General features: G+C 43.0%; 1 protein-coding gene and 1 non-coding gene across 2 annotated transcripts in view; both read right to left on the bottom strand.

Annotated features, from left to right (window-relative positions):
- Positions 1-3,227, bottom strand: part of LOC140719551 (uncharacterized) — a 75,851-nt gene extending 72,624 nt beyond the window's left edge. Inside the window, exon 1 of the mRNA XM_073034246.1 lies at positions 3,030-3,227. The gene's annotated coding sequence lies outside the window, so the exon portion shown is untranslated. The remainder of the gene's footprint in view (positions 1-3,029) is intronic.
- A 7,656-nt stretch (positions 3,228-10,883) lies between these two features.
- LOC140719844 (U6 spliceosomal RNA) lies at positions 10,884-10,990 on the bottom strand. Its single transcript, XR_012097027.1, has one exon. It is a non-coding gene; the product is annotated as a U6 spliceosomal RNA (small nuclear RNA).
- Positions 10,991-27,048: the final 16,058 nt, after the last annotated feature.

The following is a 27,048-nucleotide window of genomic DNA, read 5'->3' as shown; positions in this document are numbered from 1 at the left end:
GAAGCAATACGTCAAGCAAAAGTGGTTTGAAAGCATCTATCCACTTGTTTCCTTAAATCTGGTTAAACCGATAAATCATTGTCTTTCCCTGAGGACAGCAAGCAGATGTAGCAGGCTTCATAATTTCTGCTAATTGGGACCATTTTTTCCATGAAATGAGATGCAACTGGTCTCTGCAGTTGTTATACGATGGCTCAGGGACTCCGTGTCATTCAAAGTATGATTTTATGACATAGGCCTGTAGACCCACACTCTGCATTTTAGGAACAACTTCTTCCCTGCTGCCTTCAGATTTCTGAACGATCCTTGAACCTGTGAACAATATCTCACTATTCCTCTTTTGCACTACTTATTTATTTTTCGTTTTTTTGTAACTTTACAGTAATGTTTTATTTTTTCCCTTCAGTCCTGAAGAAAGGTCTCAGCCCGAAACAGCCGACCATTTATTCATTTCTATAGATGCTGCCCGATCTGCTGAGTTCCTGCAGCATCTTGAGTGTGTTTCTCTGAAAACATCACCAGCCCAAATATTGCACCATTCTGAGTTGGAACTATATCAACATAATTTCAATGTGGCTTCTTACCCAGTAATGCTAAGAGTCACCTTTACCAGCTGGACTGCAGACAATCAAGAAAGTAGTACATTTCCAGTTTTTAGTAGGATGTGAATGGGAGCTTTCATCTCTTTGCAGCAGGTGGTGTAATATTCCAGTTAATTTGTGTGTCTGTGTGTTCATGTCTGAATGTCACTGTGTCTGTATGCATCTGTGTGTGATAGGAGTGAAGGGGACCCATCGAAATGGCTTGTTTGTTGTTAAAACTCAGCTACTTCACTGATGTTTATTTACAAGAGCTAACGTTTGCCATCTTTACCTGGGCTGATCTATTCCCAGTTCTAGCTCCTTCCGAATATTTTAGGAAAACAGCCTTGTCTCAGCAGTGTTCTGAGAACAAACAAAAAATATATTTCTGCTATTGTCAAAGCACCACAGACAACCCGGGATTGAAAGGCTTGTCATATGAGGAGCATTTGATGGCCCTGGGCCTCTACTCACTGGAATTCAGGAGAATGAGGGGTGACCTCATTGAAACCTATCGAATTTGGAAAGGTCTTGATAGAGTGGATGTGGAGAGCATGTTTCCTATGGTGGGGGAGTCCAAGACCGAGGACCACAGCCTCAGATGTCCATTTAGAACAAAGATGAGGAGGAATTTCTTTAGCCAGAGAATGGGTGAGCAGCTTCAAGTTCCAGAGCAGACTTGATGGGCCAGATGGCCTAATTCTGGTCCTATATCTTATGGTCTTAAAATGTCGGAGGACATATTGAGGGAAATAAATATTTGATGTGTCCAGCTGAGACCCTTCATCTGGACTTGAAAGGAGCCAGAATAAGAAGATGGGAGGGTGTAGGGGAAGGATTACAGGCTGGCAGGTGATAGACGAAACGAGGTAAGTGAGAATGTGATGGGTGCGGAGGGGGTGGGAAATGAAGTGAGAAGCTGGAAGGTGAAATGGAAGAATTTATTTTGAACAGTTTGTCCTCCGATAAATACTCATAGAAATGCCCCACCCTGATTTTTGATTTCTCAACTATTCCCGCCAATGTGTTTTTGCAGTATTTCAGAAAGAGAGGAAGTACTTTTAAAATCTGAGGCAGAAAGGATTATGCGAGCCATTTCTGTATTTCATTGACCATTTTGCAAAGAAGGATATTGAACTTCTAGTTGTGCTTTAGCTAATTTCTGGCAGTTTAATCCTGCAAAACAGCTCATAAAAAGAATGGGTAAGCAAGGCTCCTCCATTAATTCCAGTCCCATTTTCTTAGGAAAGAATCTTTACTGCCCGTCACCCTTGTCTTCATGATGATGCTTTGCAAATTGGAATGATGCAGATGTACAGTAATGACCAGCAGACTACTTTGAAATGAAATCTTAATTCTGGCTTTCTACCTCTCCCCATGTGAGTGGCCTTCTGACGCGAAGTCCTTCCCCACCTCTCCACACGCCCTTCTGGTTAAACAGAGATCAACAGCTCAAGGAAAGGAACCTCCATTAATGCTCATCTCCATGGCAAATGTCATTTTAATTAACATGTGCAAATGCAAGAGAACACGTCCCAGAAAGCGCTCAAGTTGTTCTTTAATGATAGTGCTGGAAAGCTGTTTGGGAAATTGTGCAATCAGATGAGAAAATGATGAGACAAACTGATCTGTGGTGATCCATTCTATCTTGGAAAGCACAGAAGAAGCAGATTCAATAGAGAGCTGAATATATGTATTAATCTATGATTACATCTTACTGACTGGGCAGATGGATTACATTGATTTTGAACATCATTCATAGGTGTTGCCTTAAAAATAAGAAAATAGACAGAGAGTGCTTCATCACACCACTCTTTCAATAAATCATGTCTGTCATCTGCGAATAATTACAGCTTAGATGAAAGATCCAGTGCTGACTTTGATATCGAGTCGGAAGAGACTGAAGCAATTTAGGCTGCAATTTATCCTCACACACAGAATCTACAGCTGTTATGAGATTAATAGCCAGAGCAACAGATAGTCATGAGATTTGAAACTACACTTCAGGAGAGAGAGGTGATTCTTTAAACTTCATTAATTTCTGAACATCCTAATCTCCCTCAACCGATTAGTAGAGAAGCACCTGCAGAGAATCTGATTAGTAGAGAATCGTTTTTTTTTTATTTGTGAATCTCATGAAATAAAGAGTAGAGGTTAATTGCAACATCTGGAAACCTCCCTCACCAGACCCACAGATTTCTCCTTACTCCAGTGTCTATATATATATATATATATATATATATATTTATTTCATATATGACAATAAACTTGACTTTAAACTTAAGACTCAGCCTTGAATATCTGTGCCCTTATAATGGACAAAGAGAAGCCACAAACTGTGAAAGGGAGGTTCAGCTCTACAAGGCTGCAATTCAAAGCAAATATTCCTCTAGCCTAAATATCATCTGGTTCAAAACATGCAGAAAGTAAATAATTTTATTAACTTACCCTGTGTTCTTTAAACAAGTCAGTAGCTGGAGGTTTCAGAGCAAATCACAGTGAAGTATTGAAAATGAGTTAAGCCTACAAGCTTTGGCGTGCTGCAGGTGTGCGCTGTGGAGGTGGAGTGATTGGAAGTCGCTCAAGCAACTTTTCCCCTGCCTCTTTGGTGTCAGACAGCGAGTCTAATTTAACTGAAATGCAGGAAGTTCTCACCTGCAGCTCAGGGTAATTAAGCCGTTCCCTCTGATTGGTGTTCACCTTGTAATAGTGAGGGGGATGGTTCATCCACTGAAGTGGTAGAAAAATAAATCCTCTGTTTGATTAGGTGAGTTTTAAAACTGTGCTTTCAGGAAAAGGCAGGTAAAATATGATCCTAGAGGACAATACATACCAGTGATATTAAACCTGATTCTGATTCTGGTAAAAAAAACATATAAGGAACAAGAGCATAACAGGCAGAGTAATCCGGGGGATACAAATCTAACAGACAAGATGACAGGTGAATGATTTTCCATATTCCTGGACTCCAAAGTGATTATAAACCAACCAAGGTGGTTTCAATTTCAAGGCCTCAGGATTGTTTTCTGGAACCATTGCTCTTCAGCTGAATCTTTTCTCTGACTGCAACACTTTCGAGTGTGCTCGTTTTCCTTATTTCAGTTTCTCCTGCCCATAGCCTTCCGGCCCCGGTGCAGCATTCACATTTGAGTTCCCCGACTCCGTCGCATCGTCATCCCTGAGGCCTGACACGGTCGTTCTGTCAGAATACCTCGAAGCAGGTGGTCATGGGAGTGCTGTCAGTTCCTTGGGAAGGCCGGATTGAGGATGCGTCTGAGTGGCAGAGAGCCAGATAACAGGAGGTGGTAGAGCAGTGTCAGGGACAGGGGTGGAGGGCGCGATGTGAGCCTATAGAGGTGGCTGCTCGCTGTGCAGAACCTACTCTCTCCTTGGCATTATGCGGGCTGCAAAGAAAAGAGCAATCAGGACCATCACAGAGACTGCTGAGCGAGCCTCCAGGTGGTTATGGATCAAGGGGTGTGACCCGTGGACCAATGCTGGTGGGGCAAAAGCCAGGGTCTGATCAACCCTGGCTGGGTGGCCTGGGTGAGGGTGTCTGATGTTGAAAGACCCGAAACACCTGATGACCCCAGGTTACCTCACTGATGATGTGTCCCAGCACATCCTAGGATGTGTCTCAGCATTCTAATAGGTCAGAATTTTATTAAGTAAATTTAGGTTGTTGGCCCTATGAGATTCAACTTCAGCTTTACCAAGAACAGTTCTCTATGGAGAACATTTGCAAGGAAAATCAACCTAATTACAAAACTGGCCTGGCCTGGGCAACTCCAGGTGCAGTTCATATTAGTACCACTGAACTTCCAGCATCTAGCAGGCATGCATAATGTCACAAGGCACATAACACCCACATATCCTGACATGTACCTTCCACACTAACATCACTGTTGAATCAGGAATACATAGGAACATAAGAAACAGGAGCAGGAGTTGGCCATCTGGCCCGTCAATCCTGCTCCGCCGTTCAATAAGATCACGGCTGATCTGGCCACGGACCCATCTCCACCTACCTGCTAATTCCCCTACTATGCAAAAATCTATCCAACCTTGTCTTAAATATATTTACTGAGGCAGCCTCCACAGTTTCATTGGGCAGAGAATTCCATAGATTCACCACTCTTTGAGGAAAGCAGTATCATCCCCGTCCTAAATCTACTCCCCCAATCTTGAGGCTCTGTCCCCTAGTCTTAGTCTCACCTACCAGAGGAAACAACTTTCCTGCCTCTATCTTATCTATCCTTTTCATACTTTTATATGTTTCTCTAAGACCTCCTCTCATCCTTCCGAATTCCAGCGAGTACAGTCCCAGGTAACACAATCTCTCCTCATAGTCAAATCCCCTCATCTCTGGAATCAACCTGGTGAACCTCCTCTGCACCACCTCCAAAGCCAGTATATCCTTCCTCATGTAAGGAGACGAGAACTGCACGCAGTACTCCAGATGCAGCCTCACCAGTAATCTGTACAGTTGCCACATAACCTCCCTGCTCTTAACCTCAGTCCCTCTAGCAATGAAGGTCAACATCCCATTTGCCATCCGGATAGCTTGATTGCTCCAATTAGTTGTTTTTCTTGGGTTTTTTTACTGAAGCATTGTAGATTAGATTAGATTCAACTTTATTGTCATTGTGCCGAGTACAGATACAAAGCCAATGAAATGCAGTTAGCAACTAACCAGAAATGCAAAGAATAGTGTTATTTACAAAATAACTGCGAATAAAAAGTAAGTGCTACAGCACACAAATATAAAAGTACTGAAACAGTACAATATGGGTGCCATACTGCTTAGCGTTGTGATGTGAGGTTCAGCAGGGTCACAGCCTCAGGGAAGAAGCTCTTCCTGTGCCTGCTGGTGCGGGAGCGGAGGCTCCTGTAGCACCTACTGAATGGGAGGAGAGTAAGAAATCCATGGTTATAGTGAGATGCATCCTTGATAATGCATTTTGCCCTGCTCAGGCAGCGTTTACGGTAGATGTTCTCAATGGTGGACAATTGGGTGCCGCTAATCCGCTGGGCAGTTTTCACCGCACGCTGGAGTGCTTTGCGGTCCGATACGGGTATTTGCAAATCTCAATGGATAAGTTCAGAAATGTCTGCAGATTGCTCAAATGCCTTCCAAGGACTATAGCGGAGCTGCAACTGAAAGGGGGTGCTTTTAATAGCTTTTAGTACTAGTGATACACATTCGCTGGGGGCCTCTCTAGCAGAACTCCATTACTAGATTTGTTATAACCGTGGCTGACCTCCCCAAGAAGGTAGGGGACCTCAGGACAGACAGCTAAAATATCCATATGGAGCATAGTAACAAAGAGTCTTCGGAAACACCCCACCAACCTCTTCTTCCCTGTGAACAATAATATCTGTTTGGTCAGCTTTTTGAAGCCAGTCATCACTGGGATAGATGGCATTTTGCAAGAAGGCCCTTGACCTTCTCTTTATTTGGAGATCAAGGTCAAATCGATCCCTCACCACAGGATCTTTCCAAATGATTGTAGAATATCTTCGCCTGGGCTTCCAGTTTACAGACCACCACTGTCACAGAGAGCTCACCCAGCAGGTCTCTCTGCAGAGAGGCGATTTCATTCACTTCAAGTTCATTGAGGAGCAGGTACCATCTCAGGCATTGAGATTTACCAGCATAGGCTTCACTTGTGCACCATCTTAACCAAGGTCTTTTTAAGTACAGGAAGAGTTTACACCTCCTCTACTGTGGACTGGGAGTGGGAAGGGGGCAGGGAGTGGGGAATCATGGTTGAGAAAGGAAAGGGAGAAGGGAGAGGAGAGAAACCAGAAAGCACCAGAGAGACATTCTGTGATGATCAATGAACCGAAGGTTTGGAATCAACTAACCTTGCCTGGTGTCTCAGGGCTGGGTATGTCTGCATTCGTGCCACTCCCCACCCTGGCATTCCTTCTCTGTCCCCTGTCCCACACCCTTCCCGCAGCGCTCCACTCTCACCATTCCCAACATCCTTTGCTCCCACCAGCTTCACAAACTCGCTCTCCGCTCCACGTCGACGAATACAGCACTGTGCAGAGGTCTTAGGCACCCTAGCTGTATACATGTATTGTATATCACAGGGCCCTCACACCAGTGTACTCTCCCAACACAGCAGCTGAACAATGGGGCCTTGTAGGTACCAGAATAATTGTAGAGAATGATATCTGACTCCTGAAAATCAGGTTTATTGCCTGCGTTAGTCACGGGGTCATACAGGAGAGGAACAGGCTCTTTGGTCCATTTGCGTCCCTGCTCACCAACAGCCACCCTATTTACCCTCATCTTACATTGATCTCAGTTCTAATTCAGATTCAGAATCATTGGTATCAGTTGTGAAATTTATTGTTTCTGTGGCAGAAACCCAGCTCTTCGGCATCATGAGTTGCTCTGTTAGCTGCACCTCAGTGCCAACCACTCAGATGCAATGACTTCCTCACAGTGTGCTCCGCAGGCCTCGCATGCGTGAAAACAGCAGACAGCGGAGAAGGAAGAGCAACAAAGAGACCCAGAGCCTGAGGGACATGAGGCAAAGCCCGAAGTGGACGACTACTGGGGGCATATCCTTGCTCAGCATTCACAGCCTCCTGCCCCAGTCAAAAAAGACTTACAATCCTGAAAACTCCCCAGTTGAAACCCTGTGCATTCCAATCAGCTCCATCTAATTAGTGCAAATTAGTCAGACACACAGGCGATAGATAAAAATCCCTCTGATGCCACTTTATGGATCCACCTTCAACGACTATAATGTTCCAATTACTTAACCATTTGCTGTGACAGAACTGATGTAGTGGTCCGAATCTGTTATACGAGGGCCCTGTCGACTCCTACATAAAATATATGTCCCTGTGAAGATCTCCATTCTGCAGGTGTAACATAAGCTTTGTGAGGACATAAAAATGTCTTCTAATATTGCTCTAATGGGCATTCGACTTGCCTGTGGAGGATACAGTTGTCAGGCTCCTTTCTATAGGGATAACTAGTGAATCTCCTGTCCACACAAGTTCATCAAACCTCCCACTTGTATCTCATCAACCAGGAATTTCATTAACCTTTGAATGGAAATCTCCACCCTCCCCTCCCCCTGGCCCTTTCAACCTATGGAAGCCACTATATCCATGGGTTAAACAGCTGACCTTTTAGGCCGAGACCCTTCATTAGTCCTGATGAAGGGTTTTGACCCGCAACGCCGATGTTTATTCATTTCCTGAGTTCCTCCAGCACTTTCTGTGTTTTGCCATTGATTTCCAGCTTCTGCAGATTTTCTCATGTTGGCGATATCCATGGGTTGATGCTCTTCACTGATTGCTGCAGTGCTAAGTGTCAGGTGATGTTTCTGGATGCTGACTATAGTAACAAACCATCTCCAATGTATTTATGACTTTCTGCAGGGAACCTGATTTGGTGTTCATGCTTAAAATGGCTCTTCATATCACAACAAGAACAGTCACAGCGTAATACAGCGCAGAACCAACCCTTTGATCCACGATGACCTCAGTATCCTTCATGCTTGTCCCAGTGACCCTTAACCCTCCAACACCCTTCCCCTCCATGTTCTTAACCAAATGCCTCTTAAATGTTGTAATTGTACACAACTCAAACCCTTCCTCTGACAGCTCGCTCCCAGCTCTCACTACCCTCTGTGTAAAGAAGTTACCTCTCATGTCTCTTTTAAATCTCTCCTCTCTTATCTTCTATTGGTTGCCTGCTAGGTATGGACTCCTCGCCCCGAAGAAAACATTATGATCATCCCACCTTATCCATACCCCAAATGATTTTGTAAGTAGATATTCAAGGTACATTTATTATCAATATATGCAGTACACAACCCTGCAACTTGTCTTCTTTTCCAGACAGCCATGAAACAAAAAAAAAACCATGGAGGCAATTCAAAGAAAAGCATCAACCCTCCTCCCCCATGTACGAGAAAACAAATCGTGCAGATGGCAACAAGAATATCAAACCCCAAACCCCATCGTTCCCGCGCCAAAAAGAGGAACAAATTGCGCAAACAGCAACAAAAGTATTAAACTCCAACTATCCGTCTCTCCCCCATGAGGTCACCCCACATTCTCCTGGGTTCCAGAGAACACAGTGTGGCCAACCTCTCCCTGAAACTCAGGCCCTCTAATCCAGACAGCAAATCTGTAAATAAGTGCAATAAAATTTCTACATAGGTGGTTTTCAGCAGCACATCCCAATTTACCTCAAACCCATTTTCATTTTTTAGTTAATTTTAATAGAGACTTAGGAAGTTAAATTTCTAAATGAAAACACTGACACCAGCACATTCCTTCATCCCTCTGACCACCGCTCAAATCCACACAAGCCTTTTGGACAGTCTTACCCCCAAAAATTACCATGATCAAAATTTTCTTAATTAGCTGAAATAGAGGCTATGATGTGGCACCGTAGATGATAGATGGAATGTGACTGATGGCTCGCAAGTTTGTTCATGGAAGATGCTGTTGGTTTAGCAAACTTGTTCCAGCTTTCTGTGTGCAAGGAAAATATTTCCAACTCAGTTAGTTCAAGTCATGGCATTTGACAGGCATCGGTTATCTTTCAATAAGATATGTAACAGGAGATATGCAGTGGCCAGCAAGGGAACTTGGGTAGAACTTGAGTAGATTTTGTGGCATCAAAAATATACATGTGCATCTGCAAGGTTGTGGGGGTAAAACGGTTGTTGGGATTTTGGGCAGAACATCAAACAAGGTTTTTCAGGAGCACAATTAGCATTGAACTTCATGAAATTTGATTTAATCATGTGTCTCCCCAACATGCAATTCCATTCCTAACCATGTGCAATAACCTTTTTACTTGGGTATCCTGACCCAATCTTCTGTCAAATTTACTTCTGAGCTGAGACAGAGTTGTTTAAGACCCACATGCCAGGATCTTGAGAAGGGGTCTCACACAATATAAAAGTTTACGAAAAGGAACACACACAAAATGCTGGAGGAACTCAGCAGTCCAGGCAGCATCTATGGAAAAGAGTGAACAGTTGACGTTTCAGGCCGAGACCCCTTACCAGGACTGGAAAAAAAGATGAGAAGTCAGAGCTTAACTTTACATGTTCATCTTCTCCAGTTCCCTCCTGATAGATACCACATTCTCTGTTTTATTCTACGTCTGTTTAACTCTGAACTCAATACAAACATCGTTCTTCCTTTTCTCTTTAAATTTACTTAAAATTCTTCCTATCTTCAGAAAACATTTAATTTTACTATTGATTGATTTTTAAAGAAATTTGATTTACTTTTATTTTGTTTAGGTTTACTTTAGCCCAGCATAACCTTTCTGCAGGATGTTATGTTTATGAGATTTATACTCAATATTCCCCAGAGATTCTCTGTTTTGTGTCATTTCTCTGAGATGGTTTTTGCTCCCCTGTAACCAAAGTTTATTTTTAACTGTCCATTATCCTGGCACTCTTAATAAAGTAGGAATTAATGGATCTTAATGTTTCAGTAAACAGGGAAATGGACATGGCAAAATTAAATTTGAATTTACAATACCATATACTCCAATGGCTGTTACTGCTGATGATGGTTTCTCAATGGCCGCAGTTCCAGGTAAGTACTTACATAACAACACCGAAGGAGCTGGAGAAACTCAGCAGGTCAGGCAGCACCTATGATGCAAAAAGGACAGTCAATGTTTCAGCTTGAGACCCGAAACATTCACTGTCCATTTCCCTCCACAGATGCTGACTGACCTGCTGAGTTCTTCTGAAACTTTGTGTGTCACTCCCAATTTCAGCATCAGCAGACTCTTGTGCCTCTATGTTGATAACAACTTGCTTTCAAAGATCAAAGTAAATTTATTATCAAAGTAGATACACGTCACCACATACTACCCTGAGATTTATTTTCTTGCAGGCATTCACATTGATTCTACCATGTTCAAAGAAACACAGTAAGATCAATGAAATTGCTGCACATAATAAGACAGAAAATCAATGTGCAAAAGACAAACTGCTCAAATACAAAAATAAACAACCAATAAAATAGATAAATAAATTAACAAACAAACAATAAATACCTCCCTGAAAAGATATCTTTCATTTGTCTATAATCCAAATCAGGTCATTGTAGCTAAATTCCATGCACAGTAGCCAATTTCTTATGTTTAGCTGTACTGGTTGGATTTGAATTTTCAGGCAAGAAAGTTTGTTTCACAGACACATACGGTAATTAGGCAAAGAGTCGACGCAAAGCAAAGACGGAGATATTAGGATAAGCGGCAAAATGCTTTGGCAAATAGTTTTTTTTTCTTTTTAAAAAAATATGGAACGCTTCACGAATTTGTGTGTCATCCTTGCGCAGGGGCCATGCTAATCTTCTCTGTATCGTTCCAATTTTAGTATATGTGCTGCCGAAGCGAGCACAGGCAAATAGTTTTTAAACTAAGTATTAAATGAGGAGAGGAAAGTGGAGAGGTGAAGGCGAATGGGGAGGAAATTCCAGAGATTAGGCTAAACGATAGATAAAGTTAGACTGGAGGAGGTGGGAGAATATACCAGTTAGGCAAACATGAAGAATATTTGGGCTGAAGCTGACCTATAGGTGACTGGCAATGAAGAGAATTGATATCAAGAATGAAATGAAATCAGAAGGTTGGCAAGGCTCATCTTAATGGGGAAATGCTATCTGGTGTGAGTTAGAATGTGGGAAAAGCTGAAGTTCATGGAAGATGGAAGGTGGGAGGTATTTCTGAGGAATGAGTGAAGTACACAGAATCGTTTTAACATCTATTCATTCATAGGATACAGGCATTGCTGGATATTCCAGCTTTTAATGGCCTTCCTTTATTGCCACTGAATGACGGTGTAGTTGTTGTGAAACAACCACATTGGTGGGTCGGGAGACGCAAATAGATCAGACCAGGCAAGGCTGCAGAGTACCCATTCAGAATCACATCTGTGATCCTGGTGTGTTAAAATCAAACTCTAGTAGCTGCATGCTCATTGCTCAGTTTAAGTTGCAGGTTTAATTTCTTGAGTTTAGATTCCCAGTTAGCATGTTGGAATCAAACTCATATCTCAGAATCATTGATCCAGCCTTTGGATACTATTTGAGGTGAGGAGGAATTTCTTTATCCAGAGGGTGGTGAATTGGTGAAACTCATTGCCACAGGTGGCTGTGGAACCCAAGTCACTGGTATATTCAAAGAAGAGATTGATAGTTTCTTGATTAGTAGAGGTATCAAAGATTATGGGGAGAAGGCAGGAGAATGGGGTTAAAAGGGATAATACATCAGCGATTGATGGAAAAGACTCAATGGGCTGAATGGTCTGATTCTTCTCTTATGCCTTATAGTCTAGTTCAGTAAGTTTGACAGAAAGATCAATTATATTGTAAAGGCAAAAGGAAGTAACTTCAGTGGTGGACTGACCCACATCAGACTGCTTCCACATGTCAAACCCCACATCACACCACACCGTACACAAATCATACTTCCATTCTCACCTTCAAAATGCTTTTGCCTCTGTTGCTGGTGCCGCTTTCAAAGACTCAAGGTCATTTCCCAGTTTGCATTTGCCTCTGTGGATTGTGTGGAGGATATTTTTGGCTGTTGTTGGTACAAGGCAGGGCTCGTGAGTTTCGAATCCCTGGAGTAGAAATAATTGAAGGATGGAAAAATCCAAGGGCAGCCCAACATACAATACTTTCATTGTTCTGTCAATAGCCCCCACTTGCAGAAGCCTTGGTGTGGTCACGTGGCCAGGATAAGACAGTGGACCGTGAAATAAAGAAAAGGAGGTGGTGAGTCAGAGGGAGGTGATGGGCTGCTCATGAGGGGGAGAGAAGAGAAGGGGTGAGAGGGTAAATAGAATGGTAATGGGAAAAGAGCATGGAGTGATTACCAGAAATTAGATGAGTCAATGTTCGTGCCATCAGCTTGGAGACGATCCAAAAAGAATATGAGATGAACTGTATATACTTCCTTAAATTCACAAATTCCTTCCTCTCCCCACCTTCTTATTCAAATTTCTGCCCTTTCATTCTAGTCTGACAAAGGGACTTGACCCAAAATGTTGACTGTTTATTGATCTCCATGAAATCTGCCCAACCTGCTGAGTTGCTTCAGCATTCTGTATGCATTGCTCAAGATTTCCAACATCTGCGGAATCTCGGGTGTGTGTGATTTCCCACCCCGATCATTGTCTCAGTGTGAATCAGACTGTTCACAATCTGGGATTTCCGTTTGACCCTGAATGAGCTTCCATTTCCATGCCCAAGAATCATAGCCTACAGCACAGAAGTGGGTCCTTCAATCCACCACGTCCATCAGTTTGTCCACTTTTAGATAATATCCTTCTATTTCCCTTGAATTTCCTCCATAAGGTAATTCCAGTTTTCACTCTAACCTCAACTCCACCTTCCTGCCTGCCACTGATAACCTTTTACCTCCTTGTTTAATATAAATCTATTACCTTAAAATATTAAATGGCTCTTCAAAGTTCAAAGTAAATATATTATCAAAGTACATATATGTCCCTATATACAAACCTGAGAGTCATCTTCTTGTGGGCATACTCAATAAGTCCATAATAGAATAATAACTATAATGGAATCAATGAAAGGTCACACCAAAATGAGCATTCAACCAATGTGTTAAAGACAATAATCTGCAAATACAAAAAGAAATGATAATAATAAATAAGCAATAAATATTGAAAACATGAGTTGAAGAGTCCTTGAAAGTGAGCCCATAGGTTGTGGGAACAGTTCAATGATGGGGCAAGTAAAGTTGAGTAAAGTTATCCCTTTTGGTTCAAGAGCCTGATGGTTGAGGGGTAATAGTTGCACCGGAACCTGCTGTTGAGAGTCTTGAGGCTCCTGTACCTTCTTCATGATGGCAGAAGTAAGAAAACAGCGTGACATAGGTGGTGGAAATCCCTGATAATGGACGCTGCTTTCTTCTGACAACACTTTGTGTAGATGTACTCAATGGTAGGGAGGGTGTTACCGATGATGGACTGGGCCGTGTCTACTTCTTTTTGTAGAATTTTCTGTTCAAGAGAATTGGTGTTTCCATACCAGGCTGTGATGCAGTCAGTCAATATACTCTCCACTACACATCTGTAGATGTTTGTCAAAGTATTAGGTGTCATGCCAAATCGTCACAAACTCCTAGAGACACTGCTGTGCTTTCTTTGCAATTGCATTTATGTGTTGGGCCCAGGACAGGTCCTCTGAAATGATAACACCAAACTATTTAAGTTGCTGACTCTCTCCACTTCCAACCCTCTATTGGGAACTGGTGCACGGACCTCAACTTCCCTCCTCCTGAGGTCAGTGACCAGCTCCTCCGTCTTGCTGACATTGAGTAAAAGGTTCTTGTTGTGTCACCACTCAATAAGATTTACAATCTCTCTCCTCAATGCTGATTCGTCACCACCTTTGATTCAGTCTGCAACAGTGGTGTCATCAACAAACTTGAATATGGCATTGAAGCTGTGCATAGCAACGCAGTCATAAATGTAAAGCGAGTAGAGCAGGGGGCTAAGCGCACAGCCTTGTGGTGCACCTGTGCTGATGGAGATTGTGGAGGAGATGTTATTGCCAATCCGAACTGACTGGGCTTTGCTATTGAGGAAACCGAGGATCCAATTGCGGAGGAGGTAATGAGTCCAAGGTCATGAAGCTTAGTGATTTGCTTGGAGTGCACAATGGCACTGAATACTAAGCTGTTGTCGATAAAGAGCTTCCAGATATATGTATTTTTGCTGTCCAGATGTTCTAGGGTTGAGCGAAGAATCAATGAGTTGGCATCTGTTGTGCTGATAGGCGAATTGGAGCAGGTCCAATTTGCTACTCAGGTGGATCCAAGTGGCTTCTTCATCCTTTAGGGAGACAACTTCAAAGGCTCCCAATCCCCTGAGAGGAAAAAAAAAGCATTAATTCTTGTCATTTGCAATTTGCAATCTGAAATAGTTTGAAAACAATTCTAGTGTAGGAATCAGATTTATAAGAGACAAGTCACTGGACCTTGACTGTCCTTGGTCCACATATTTCAACAGTACCCCACAAGATGCAAACAATCTCAACTACTTTCACGTCAGCAACCTCCTGAAGAATGCGTCCCGCATTGCTGGGATTAAAATACCAGCGCATAGCACAAAATTAAGTAGGAGGAATTTAAAAGTGGACAGGGGATTGGTCTTGGGCAACGAATTCACCATCACACACTTTGCACAATCAAAAAAACTGAATTTAATCCCTTTATCAGAGGAGTGCTTGTTCTGCTGAGATACAGTGAGGGAAAACTTGGACTAACTAGTCACGTATGTGCTGGTTTTCAGTCCCACTTCAACTAGATGTTTGCTGAAGATGTAGGTGTCATGGTATGCACAGGAAATACTCCATACTTCAGAGAGACTGATCTTCAACTTAACTTTACCCTTGACTAACAGTATTCATATGCCACTGCCATGTTATTGCTCTCATTTCATAAACCTCTAGGTTGCCAAGAAAATCACTTTGTTATCAGGGCAAACAAAAACACAGATTTATCAACTTCTAACTGCTCTATTGCCCTTCCCTTCAGCTTAACTGCAGTGATTCGGTACAAGCCAGCTAGATGCATTTAGGAGTAGAGAACCAATAATATATTGTACCAAACCATTCTGGACATTTGGATCCGCTTCTATTTGCATAGGGTGGCATGGTGGAGAAATGTCTCTAGCAAAGGAGGTGTGAGGTGCTCCTTCCCTTGGCTAGCCTGCAGGTCACCCTTGGGCAAGGTGTAACACCTGCTTACCCCTCCGATTAGGGTCACGTGAAGCCATGGGAGCAGGTGGTGGATGGTTGGTCTAGCAACTGGTGCATATCACAAGTCCTGGTTATGCGGCTACTGACACCAGGCAGATAATCTCTGAAGGGTATTGATAATAGCTGGAGGTCACCCGACTTGTAAAGACCCTGCCCAGAAGAAGGCAATGGCAAACCACTCGGTAGAAAAATTTGCCAAGAACAATCACGGTCAAGACCGTGACTGTCCACGTCATATGAAATGACATATAATGATGATCTATTCTCACAGTGCTCCTCCCTAAAGTAAGTGTAATAATGTGATATTTACATTGAAATTGAAGATAGTTGAAAATGTAAAACACTGGTGTTAATATTGGAGTAATATATATATAAATGATAAGTACATTTCAATTGAATGCATCTTAGTCTATGAGGTTATGGGTGTGATCTATCACCACCATTAATTAAATTAGTTGGCACGTGGCCAAGTGGTTGCGGCGTTGGTCTAGTGATCTGAAGGTCACTGGTTCGAGCCTCAGCAGAGACAGCGTGTTTTGTCCTTGAGCAAGGCACTTAACCACACATTGCTCTGCGATGACACCAGTGCCAAGCTGTATCAGCCCTTGCTCTTCCCTTGGACAACATTGGTGGCGTGGAGAGGGGAGACTTGCAGCATGAGCAACTGCTGGTCTCCCATCCAACACTGCCCAGGCCTACAACCTGGAAACTTTCCAAGGCGCAAATCCATGGTCTCTCGAGACTAACAGATGCCTAAAAATTAATTAAATTTATGTCTGATAAACACTGAATATAATATTATTGAACATCAAGGATAGAGTTGTACCCTTTGGTCCTGGTTCTAGTTTTTGCAAGTCATGACAATCATTTAGACCTATTTTCTCATCCTTTCCTCACTATGTTTTATTAATCCCTTGTAGGTAAACAATTCTCTCATTTTTCAACACCTTACCTGCCTTTGAACAATAGCATTGCGGGCATTACATTCCAGGTTCTCACAATCCATTGCACAAAAGATTTCTTTTTTTTTCAACCATTCTCAATATTTAACTGCCATCATTAAGACATTCTGGATCTTTATTGTTCCTCTATTGGCAAAGAGAGTCATTCCTTTCCTCTTTCACAACTTAAAAACTCCTCTTTTGGATTATCTATAAACTTTTCATCAGCAGGAAATAACTAGTTTCTCATCATAACTAAATCCATTACACATAGGCATAATTGTGCTTGACTTCTTGTTCTTTGCCAAGTGAATTAGAAATGTTATTCTTGAGACAAGTATTGTATTACAGCATTCAAACAAAAGGTTTGATATATTTGTAATACAATGAGTTCAAACATGAACCTTATGCTGAAATGTCCCATTGTTGCCAATGCGTAATCCAATGCTAGTCGTGACTATAATGAAGATTGCTGCTTCCTGCCAGAACACTTCAGGGATTTAAGGCACATACTTTCTGTAAAATAAAACATACCTTGAGATGAATTGCAGAATTATTGAAATGAGTTCATTCTGATGTGCCCTTGAAGCTTTCTGCCCCTCACCCTGTTTGATAGAGGTTAAACAAACCGTAACTATGCCTGCATTCCTCCTTTTACAGAGTGGACATCAATGCGGTCTTTTCTGTCAATAGCTCAAAGGTCTTTCGCTCCAGACTAATTATAGATATGAGGAAACAAACTTACACAGTGAGCTGTTATGATTGCAAATGCATTCATTTTCAAAGGAGAATGGAGTAAATGCTTCGAAAGTAACAATTCCCTGGGCTGCAAGAATGACTAATTTGAAAGAGCTACTAACAAAATGAAGGGACATAAAATTTAAAAAAAAAACACTGTAAATACACAGTTGGTCAGACAGCATTTGTGGAGAGAGAAACTTCCCCAATGCAAACCATAGTACAAGGCTGGAAGTTTGTTCCCCTCTAGCCTTGCAAGACATGCTTTCAAACGGTCCTGCCATGGCACCAAACATCTCACTTTGCCTGCCCATCAGTCCTTCTTCATAGAAACCCTGGACCCTACTCAATAAGTGAAAAATCCTTTGCAAAAGCACTATTTTTTCACAACGTTGTATTCTGCATGCCATCTTACCCTCCTGTAGTCTGGGCTTGAACTTTGCTCATCTGCTGAAATTGGCATTAGTTACATGGCCTTTTATTCCCTTCTTTCCAGATCTTTTGAAGGGTTTCAGCTCAAAGCATCGGCCGTTTATTTTCCTCCATATACGCTACCTGACTTGCTGAGTTCTTCCAGCATTTTGTATGTGTGTTGCAACAACTTCTTGTCAATGTTAAGTGACCTCTGATGTTTTGTATGTGGATACAGACATCAGTGAAGCCACAAAAACTATTAGTTGTGCTGTCTCTAAGAACAAATAAAATTGGTCTCCATCTGGGCTCCTTCTCAAAAAATGGCTACTAGAGAAAGGTACAACTGCTGAATGAGCAAAATAATAAAGGGGAAAATGAGGGAGGGGACATAATTAACATAAGGAAATTTCTAATATTATTTGTATTATTCTGAAACACTGTCCTTTCTCCACTATGGTGTCATAGTATGAAGGTCTGACTAAAGCACATGGTTGGTGTCTTCAACCCACTGTTTGGTGCCTATCTTCAGACCCTGTCATTAAATCAAGAAACCTTTTCACAAATCTGTATTCTATTTTCCTTTATGTCAAAATCTCCCATTATTTTAAACACCTCAGTTAATTCTTCCCCAGTCTCCTTTGTTTAAAAGCAACCAATTGCACCATGGATAGTGTTTCTTCTTTACAATAAACTTACAGCCCCATTTGCTCGCAGTTGGCTCATAATTTTCTAAAGCTTTCCTATCTATGTATTTGTCTAAGTGTCTTTTAAAATCTAATTCATAAGCTTGTATGTGTGCTCATATGACTACCAATGGCAAAAATTTGAAATTCTTCAAGCAGCCAGAATTAATGAAAATTAGGAAGCTACATAAGTGGAGTTACAGGAGTATACCTGTGGAAGCACCGTAAATCTCATTTCACTTCTCTGTTGTAATCACATTCTTCCTGCAATGTGGCAAGTTCTCAGTTCTCCAGCTGTGACCAGACAATTCTAGCCTGATCTCCCTGCTCTAATATTACGCGCATGCCACAGCCAGCAAAGGCAAGTATTCCTTGATCACCTTGTTTATCTGCCTTGTCACCTTTAATAAAGCGTCATGGTAGCATAGTGGTTAGCACAAAGCTCTGCAGTACAGGAAACCAGGTTTCAATTCACGCCCCTGCCTGGAAGGAGTTTCTACCTTCTCCCCGTGACCGCGTGGCTTTTCCCGCCGGGTGCTCCGCTTTTCTCCCACAGTCCAAAGACGCACAGGTTGGTAGGCTAATAAATCATTGTAAATTGTCTCATGTTAGACTAGGATTAAATCAGGGGATTGATGGGCACCAGAGCTTGAAGGTTTGGAAGGGCTTACTACGTGCTGTATCTCAATAAATAAATAAAATAAAATTTATAGACATGTACTCCAGTCCCTTGAACTTAATATTTTGTCACATATTCTTCTGCTTAGTATAACCCGCCTCCCCACCCCTATTCTGATATTATCTATATTCCTTACAGTAAAATCCAAATTCATATTAAGCACCAGACTGGAACTGAGCCCTGCAGAACTTGAGAAATATTTCCTACAATTTGCCTGCTACAATGTTTAATTGAATGGCTTGTTCAGACCTGGTCTATCACTTTTTTCCATGTCAAGCAGAATGCCACACCACAACTGTCCAATTCTCTGTCACCATGCAGGAAGCTGATAGTCACAGCATCTTCATTGGCTTTCCTTGCTTTGAATGAGCCTGGAATACAATCTATTTTTTTTATGACAATCCATTTACTTTTAAAGATGCTGGATTAGGATCTTACTGGATGGTAGAGTAGGCGTGCTGGGTCATATGGCCCACACCTGCTCCTATCTCTATATAAACCACACCATAATATATCTTCTCTATATCATCCCTAGTTCTTCACACCCCTCCGCCTTAATGTCAATATCCAGATCATTCTTGTTTTTTGTGCTGAAAGATGCAAAGTACTCAGAGAACTGTTTGTCATTTTAGGTACCTCTAACCAGTCCAGTTCTTTCCCTTCTAATCCTCTTTCCCTTCGCAAATCCAAGGACATCTGCAGACCTCCATGATCATAATGGCCAATATATTTTCAGGCACCATAGCTGTCACCCTAACACACACACAAAATTCTGGAGGAGGTCAGTCAGCATCCATGGAGGGGGATAAATGGTCAACATTTCGGTTCATCCTAATTTCTCTTTATAAGTTCACACTCTTGCAGGTTTTCTCTGGTGTTGAACGGTTAGTGGCTGTCATAAGCTTTCTTTTATATCTGTTCTCTACCCTTCTCTATACCCATTGAGATCTGGAAATGAGAGATCCTCCTTCTCATTCAATGAGTGTGCACTTGCTCTGAATATTTCTTACAATAAACACAGCTGATGTATTTGCATGTGAATGTCTGCCTCATCGAAGATCGAAGTTTAAAGAAAATTTATTATCAAAGTATGTGAACCTTCAGTGGCCACTTTATTGCATTCACTTGTACACCTGTTCATTAACGCAAATATCTAATCAGCCAATTATATGGCACCAACTCAATGCAGACGTGAACAACAAGTTTCAGTTGCTGTTCAGACCAAACATCAGAATGGGGAAGAAATGTAATCTAATTTGACTTTGACCGTGGAGTGATTGTTGGTGCCAGACGGTGCAGTTTAAGTATCTTAGAAACTGCAGATCTCCTGGGGTTTTCACGCACAACAGTCTCTAAAATTTAGAGAATGGCACAAAAAAACTAAAATGATCCAGTGAGTGGCAGTTCTGTGAATGAAAGCGCCTTGTTGATGAGAGAGGTCAGTGGAGAAAGGCCAGACTGGTTCCAGCTGACAGGAAGGTGACAGCAACTAAAATAATCATGCTTTATGACAGTGGTGTGCAAAAGAGCATTTGTGAATGCACATCACAGCAAACCTTGAAGAGGATGAGCTACAGCAGCAGAAGACTACGAACGTACGCTAGTTGGACATTTTATTAACTACAGGAGATACCTAATAAAGTGGCCACTGCGTGTATGTCACCATATACTACCCTGAAATACATTTCTTTATGGGCATTCAATTGAAACTTACACACAATGAACTAATGTGCAAAAGAAGGCAAACAGCAAAATACAAAAAAAAAATAATAATATTGGGAACAAGAGTTGTAGAGTTCTTGAAGGTGAATCCATTGTTTGTGGAATTCAAATACGAGGAAATCTGCAGATGCTGGAAATTCAAGCAACACACACAAAATGCTGGTGGAACACAGCAGACCAGGCAGCCTCTATAGAGAGAAGCACTGTCGACATTTTGGGCCGAGACCCTTCGTCAGGACTAACGGCATCACTGGCAGAGGCTTCGCAGTAGTAAATTTAAAAAGCAAACACGAGGAAATCTGCAGATTCTGGAAATTCAAGCAACACGCACAAAATGCTGGTGGAACGCAGCAGGCCAGACAGCATCTATAGAGAGAAGTTCAAGCAACACACACAAAATTCTGGTGATTCAAGCAACACACACAAAATGCTGGTGAGTCCTGACAAAGGGTCTCGGCCCGAAACGTCGACAGTGCTTCTCTCTATAGATGCTGCTTGGCCTGCTGCGTTCCACCAGCATTTTGTGTGTGTTACTTGTGGAATTCATTCAGTGCTGACTTGAGTGAAGTTATCCACACTGGTTTCAGAACCTGATATCTGAAGGGTAATAACTATTCCTGAACCTGGCGGTGTGGAACCTAAGACTCCCACACCGGGAGGGCTGTTTAGGGCCCTGGATGGTGGAGAGGGAGCAGGTACAGAGGAATGTAAAACTCTTCCTATGAGTACAGTGTTAGTTGCCTCAGGAGAAGGTAACTTAAGGCATAAGGGTGTGCAGACAACCAGGGAATCATGGAGACAGTGGTTCCTTCTGAAAGCAGAAAGGGGAGGGGTGGGCAAAGACATGGTTGGTGGTGCGATCGCGTTGTAGCAATTGGAAGTTGTGGAGAATGATCTTCTGGATGTGTAGGTTGGTGGGGCGAAAGGAAACGAATAGTGGTAGTCTCCCCCTGTTCTGTCTGTGGGGAGGAGGTGGTGGTGGGGGTGACGGTGTGCAGTGGTAGAGTAAGCAGAAACTAGAGGAGACCTGGGTGAGGGTTCCATCAATAACAATGGTGGGGTTGAGAAGTGGGGAGACCCTCTTTTCTAAAAAAAGGAGGAACATCGCGCATATCCTGGAGTGTAAGACCTCATCTTGAGAGCAGATGCCATAGACATGGAGGAACTGAGAAAAAGGAATCATATTCTTCCAAACGATTGAGTGAAAGGAGATGTAAATAGCTATGGGAGTCCGTAGGTTTGTAATTGATATCAGAGGAAAGTCTGTCCCATGAAGAGGAAAAAACAAGGGGTTGCGTGGATAACCAAGTTACCGTGGGGAAGCAAGGGGAGAGATTGGCAATGTTCGTTGTGCCCTCACTGGCCACAGGAGTAGTACCAGAAGACTGGCTGATGGCAAATGTTATTCATTTGTTCAAGAAACGCAATAGAGATGAACTTGGAAATTATAGACCATTGAGTCTTAGATCAGATTGCTAGAGACAGGACTTACGAGCGCTTGGAGAAGCATACCTGAAATGGGGGAAGTATAGAGAACGTCAGGGGTAGATATTTTACACAGAGTGGTGTGTGTGTGTGTGTGTGTGTGTGTGTGTGTGTGTGTGTGTGTGTGTGTGTGTGTGTGTGTGTGTGTGTGTGTGTGTGTGTGTGTGTGTGTGTGTGTGTGTGTGTGTGTGTGTGTGTGTGTGTGTGTGTGTGTGTGTGTGTGGAATGCACTGCCAGAGGTGGTGGTAAAGGCAGATATATTAGGGACTTTTACTGTACAAGACTCTCAGCTAGGCACCTGGATGAAAGAAAAATGGAGGGCTATGTGGGAGGAAAGGGTTAGATTGATCTTAGAATAGGTTGAAAGGATGGCATGACATCATGGGCCGAAAGGCCTGTACTGTTCTACGTTCTTGTATAGCTTATTATTTTATTTCTTAAATACCATCATTTAATTTCCAAGTAAGCATTCTGCATACTCAACTTTGAGCTACAAGACTGTGGGCTCAAGTTTCACGCCTGACACTTGAGCATAAGAGTGCAGGTTAATAACTTAATACAGTAGTTAAATAGACTTCTAGAGTACATATTAAACTGGGACTTTCTCTATTCTTAAGCATTGTGTTATGAAAGGATAGGGAAGGTACATTAGATAATATGCATCCGTCAAGCCACGACACAAAACAGAAGATGTGATCAGTCTCATATTTAGTTTATTCAAATGATTTTAATCCTTTCTTTCATGCCAGTTATGTCTCCTTTTTCTCCTCTTATCCACAAAAGACACAACTCCTTATTAAAATAGCTCTTTGCTCAGCTATTTATAGAAATGTAAGATGATATGACATTACATCAGCTGGTTAGCATGTAGTTACACCACAGAAAGCAATTGTTAACAATGTTGACATTCGTTGTCAGTAACGTCCAGTGATACTGGCTTATAATAATTGGTTTCACCTCATTAATGTTTCAAGAGAGAAGAACGTTTAATATTATTTGTCAATTGAACTGGAAATGGAGATTGCTGTACAGATATAGAAATGTACAAAAGTCTTAGGCACATATATGTAGCTAGGTTGCCTAAGACATTTGCACAGTACTCTAGCAATTTTATGTATTGCACTGTGCTGCTGCCACCAAAGAAAAAATCACGACAAATGTGAGTGATGATAAACCTCACTCTGATATGGGTCTCTATTGTAGACTGAGAGTTGGAAGGAGGCAGGGAGAGGGGATTTGGGAAAAGGGAAGGGAGAGGGAGGGAGCAGGAAACACCAGAGATTCTGTAATGATCAATAAAACAATTGTTCAGAATCAAATGAGCTTGCCAGGTGTCTCAGGGCTGGATCGATCTGCAGCCACGTCGCCCCCTCACCCACCGCTGGCCCTCCTTCTCTGCTGCTTGTCCCACTCCTCTCCCAACATGCTCCACCCACCCCATTCCCAACACCCTTTGCTCCTGCCAGATTTACAAACTCAATCTCCGCTCCACGTTGACATTTTTAATCTCTCCCTCTCCCTGTATAGAGTGTCGTCCTGCTTCAAATTATCCACCATTGTCCCTGCACCAAAAAAAAAGACCAAAGTAACATGCCTGAACGACTGACGTCCTGTTGTACTCACCTCAATAATAAGCAAATGCTTTGAGAGGCTGGTCAAGGGCTACATCTGCAGCATGCTACCACCCAGCCTGGACTCCCTACAATCTGCCTACCAACACAACTGATCAACAGATGACGCAGTAGCCGCTGCTCTACAAACTGTCCTTACACATCTGGAGAAGGATGCTTATGTGAGAATGCTGTTCTTGGACTGCAGTTCAGCATTCAACACCGTAATACCATCCAGGCTCGACAAGAAACTCAGAGACCTCGGCCTTGACCCTGCCTTGTGCAGCTGGGTCCTGGACTTCCTGTCAGATCACCGGCAGGTGGTAAGAGTGGGCTCCCTCACCTCCACCCCTCTGACTCTCAACACAGGAGCCCATCAGGGCTGTGTACTAAGACCCATCTTTTCCTCTCTATATACCCAGGACTGTGTCACTACCCACAGCTCCAATATGCTAATTAAATTTGCTGACGACACTACATTGATTTGACCTAATCTCAAACAATAATGAGGTGGCCTACAGGGAAGAAGTCATCTCTCTGACACAGTGGTGTCAAGAAAAAACCTCTCCCTCAATGTCGCAAAAACAAAGGAGCTGGTTGTGGATTACAGGAGGAATGGAGATGGGCTAACTCCTATGGACGTCAGTGGATCTGGGGTTGAGAGGATAAACAGCTTTAAGTTCCTCGGCATCCACATCACCGAGGACCTTGTGTGGTCTGTACACACCAGCTGTGTTGTGAAAAAGACACAACAGCGCCTCCTTCACTTCAGACAGTTGAGAAGTTTGGTATGGGCCCCCAAATCCTGAGAACTTTACACAGGGGCACAATTGAGAGCATCCTGACTGGCTGCATCACTGCCTGGTATGGGAACTGTACCTCCCTTAATCACACAATTCTGCAGAGATACATCGCCCAGCGCATCTGTAGTTGTGAACTTCCCACGATTCAGGACATTTACAAAGACAGATGTGAAAAAAAGGGCATGAAGGATCATTGGGGATCCAAGTCACCCCAACCACAATCTATTTCAGCTACTACCATCCGGGGAACGGTACCACAGCGTGAAAGCCAGGACCAATAGACTCTGGGACAGCTTCTTCCAACAGGCCATCAGACTGATTAACTCACACTGATTTGAGTGGATTTCTATGTTACATTGACTGTTCTATTTATTATAAATGACTACGATTGCACATTGCACATTTAGACGGAGACGTAACATGAAGATTTTTACTCCTCATGTATGTGTAGGATGTAAGAAATAAAGCCAATTTAATAGAGTATTGTGCAAAAGTCTTAGGCACCCTAGCTCTATATACGTGTAGAGTAATGTATGAAGAATTATTGAGTCTATTTTATACATTTTGGCCATCGCAGCTGCTCAGATAATAAAAAAGGCATCTCACAGTTTCATCCACCTTGCTTCCATCCTGATCTCCAGTGGTATCTGTGTGGAATTTACACATTTTCCCTGTGGGCTTCCTCCCACATCCCAAAAAGGTGTGGTTTGATAGGTTAATTAGCCACTGGAAAATTGTGCTTAATGAATAGACGAGAGGCACAATTTGGGAGGAGCTGATGAGAAGGTGGGGAAACAGATTGGGATTAACACATTATAAGCTGCCTGTTGGTCAACACGGACCCAACGGGTCAAAATCGAAGACTCGGTGGTTCAAGTAATATTGTTGAAATCTCGGTTCAGGGACCTGAGACCAAGATTTTGGTGGAGAGTACAACCTCGATGGCATTGTATCACCTTGAGTGGCAAACCTACACCTTTCCAACCAAATCTAACACTTGCCTCCCTTTCTTTGAATATGGTGGAAAGTGAGGTGGAACTGGCGATAAGCTAACCTTCAATTCTCCCACCTTTGGTAGAGTACATTACTGAGCTGAATCGCCCAGCACAACCGTCAGTCACTTCCCTCACATTTCAGAGGGCCACTGAGTTTCCCTCATCACATCTGGAAGTCTCAGGACAGAGGCCTCCGGCTGAGTGAGTGCTCCAGTCAGGGTCTCCAGCTCCGTGTGGGACCCAGGGAAGTACCTGGGCAGTCTGGCTATGGTCTGGGAGAGGTACGAAAGTTCAGTAGTCTGGGAGGGGTTGTCAGGAAAAGAAGACGGTTTGGAGAATTGGTGTCAGAATGGGGGAGAGAAATAGGGCATTTTAAAGGTGGGTAAAACAGGCAGCAAGTTTAATTTTGTGCGTGTCTGTCCTCACCCCATCCTTCCCCCACCCCACTAGGGATAGGGTTCCTCTTGTCCTTACCTACCACCTCACCAGCCTCCATGTCCAACACAAAATTCTCCGTAATTCCCACCATCTCCAACAGGATCCCACCACCAAGCCCATCTTTCCTTCCCCCCCACTTTCTGCTTTCCGCAGGGATCGCTCCCTATGCGACCTCCTTGTCCATTTGTCCCTCCCCACTGATCTCCCTCCTGGCACTTATCCTTGCAGGCAGAACAAGTGCTACACTTGCCCCTACATCTTCTCCCTCACTACCATTCAGGGCCCCAAACAGTCCTTCCAGGTGAGGTGACACTTCACCCGTGAGTCTGTTCGGGTGATCTACTGTATCTGGTGCTCCTGTTGTGGCCTCTTGTATATCGGCGAGACCTGACGCAGATTGGGAGACCGCTTTGTCGTGCACCTATGCTCTGTCTCCCAGAAGATCAGGATTTTCCAGTAGCCACCCATTTTCATGTCACTTCCCGTTCCCATTCCAACATGCCCATTCATGGCCACCTCTACTGTCGTAATGAGGCCACACTCGGGTTGGAGGATTATCAGCTTAGATTTCATTTGGGTAGCCTCCAACCTGAAGGCATGAACATCAATTTCTCGAATTTCTGTTAATAACCTCTCCTCCTTTCTCTACTTCCCATCCCCTTTTCTCTCTCTCACCTTACCTCCTCGCCTGCCCATCGCCTCCCTTTGGAGCTCCTCCTCCTTTTTCTTTCTTCCATGGCCTCCTGTCCTCTCCTATCAGACTCCTCCTTCTCTAGCCCAGTATCTCTTTCACCAATCAACTTCTCAACTCCTTACTTCACCCCTCCTGGTTTCATCTATCACCTTGTATTACCCCCTCACCCTTACACCCCCATCCTCTAACTTGCACTCCTCATCTTTTTTCCTCCAGGCCTGCTGAAGGGCCTCAGGCTGAAACGTTGACTGTACTTTTCTCCATAGATGCTGTCTGGCCTGCTGAGTTCCTCCAGCATTTTGTGCGTGTTGCTCGGATTTCCAGTGTCTGCAGATTTTCTCTTGTTTAATATTCTAACATTGTATCAGTAGACCCGTCTTCCCAGATGACAGAAAGGAGGCCTCTCATGAAGCTTCAGGGTTATGCTTTCATTTGGAATCAGAGTGGGCACAAGTTATAGACTGTG

The sequence above is a fragment of the Hemitrygon akajei genome, chromosome 32, assembly GCF_048418815.1.
Source record: "Hemitrygon akajei chromosome 32, sHemAka1.3, whole genome shotgun sequence".
In the NCBI taxonomy this organism is placed as follows: domain Eukaryota; kingdom Metazoa; phylum Chordata; class Chondrichthyes; order Myliobatiformes; family Dasyatidae; genus Hemitrygon; species Hemitrygon akajei.
This window is presented reverse-complemented; position numbering and strand designations above follow the sequence as displayed.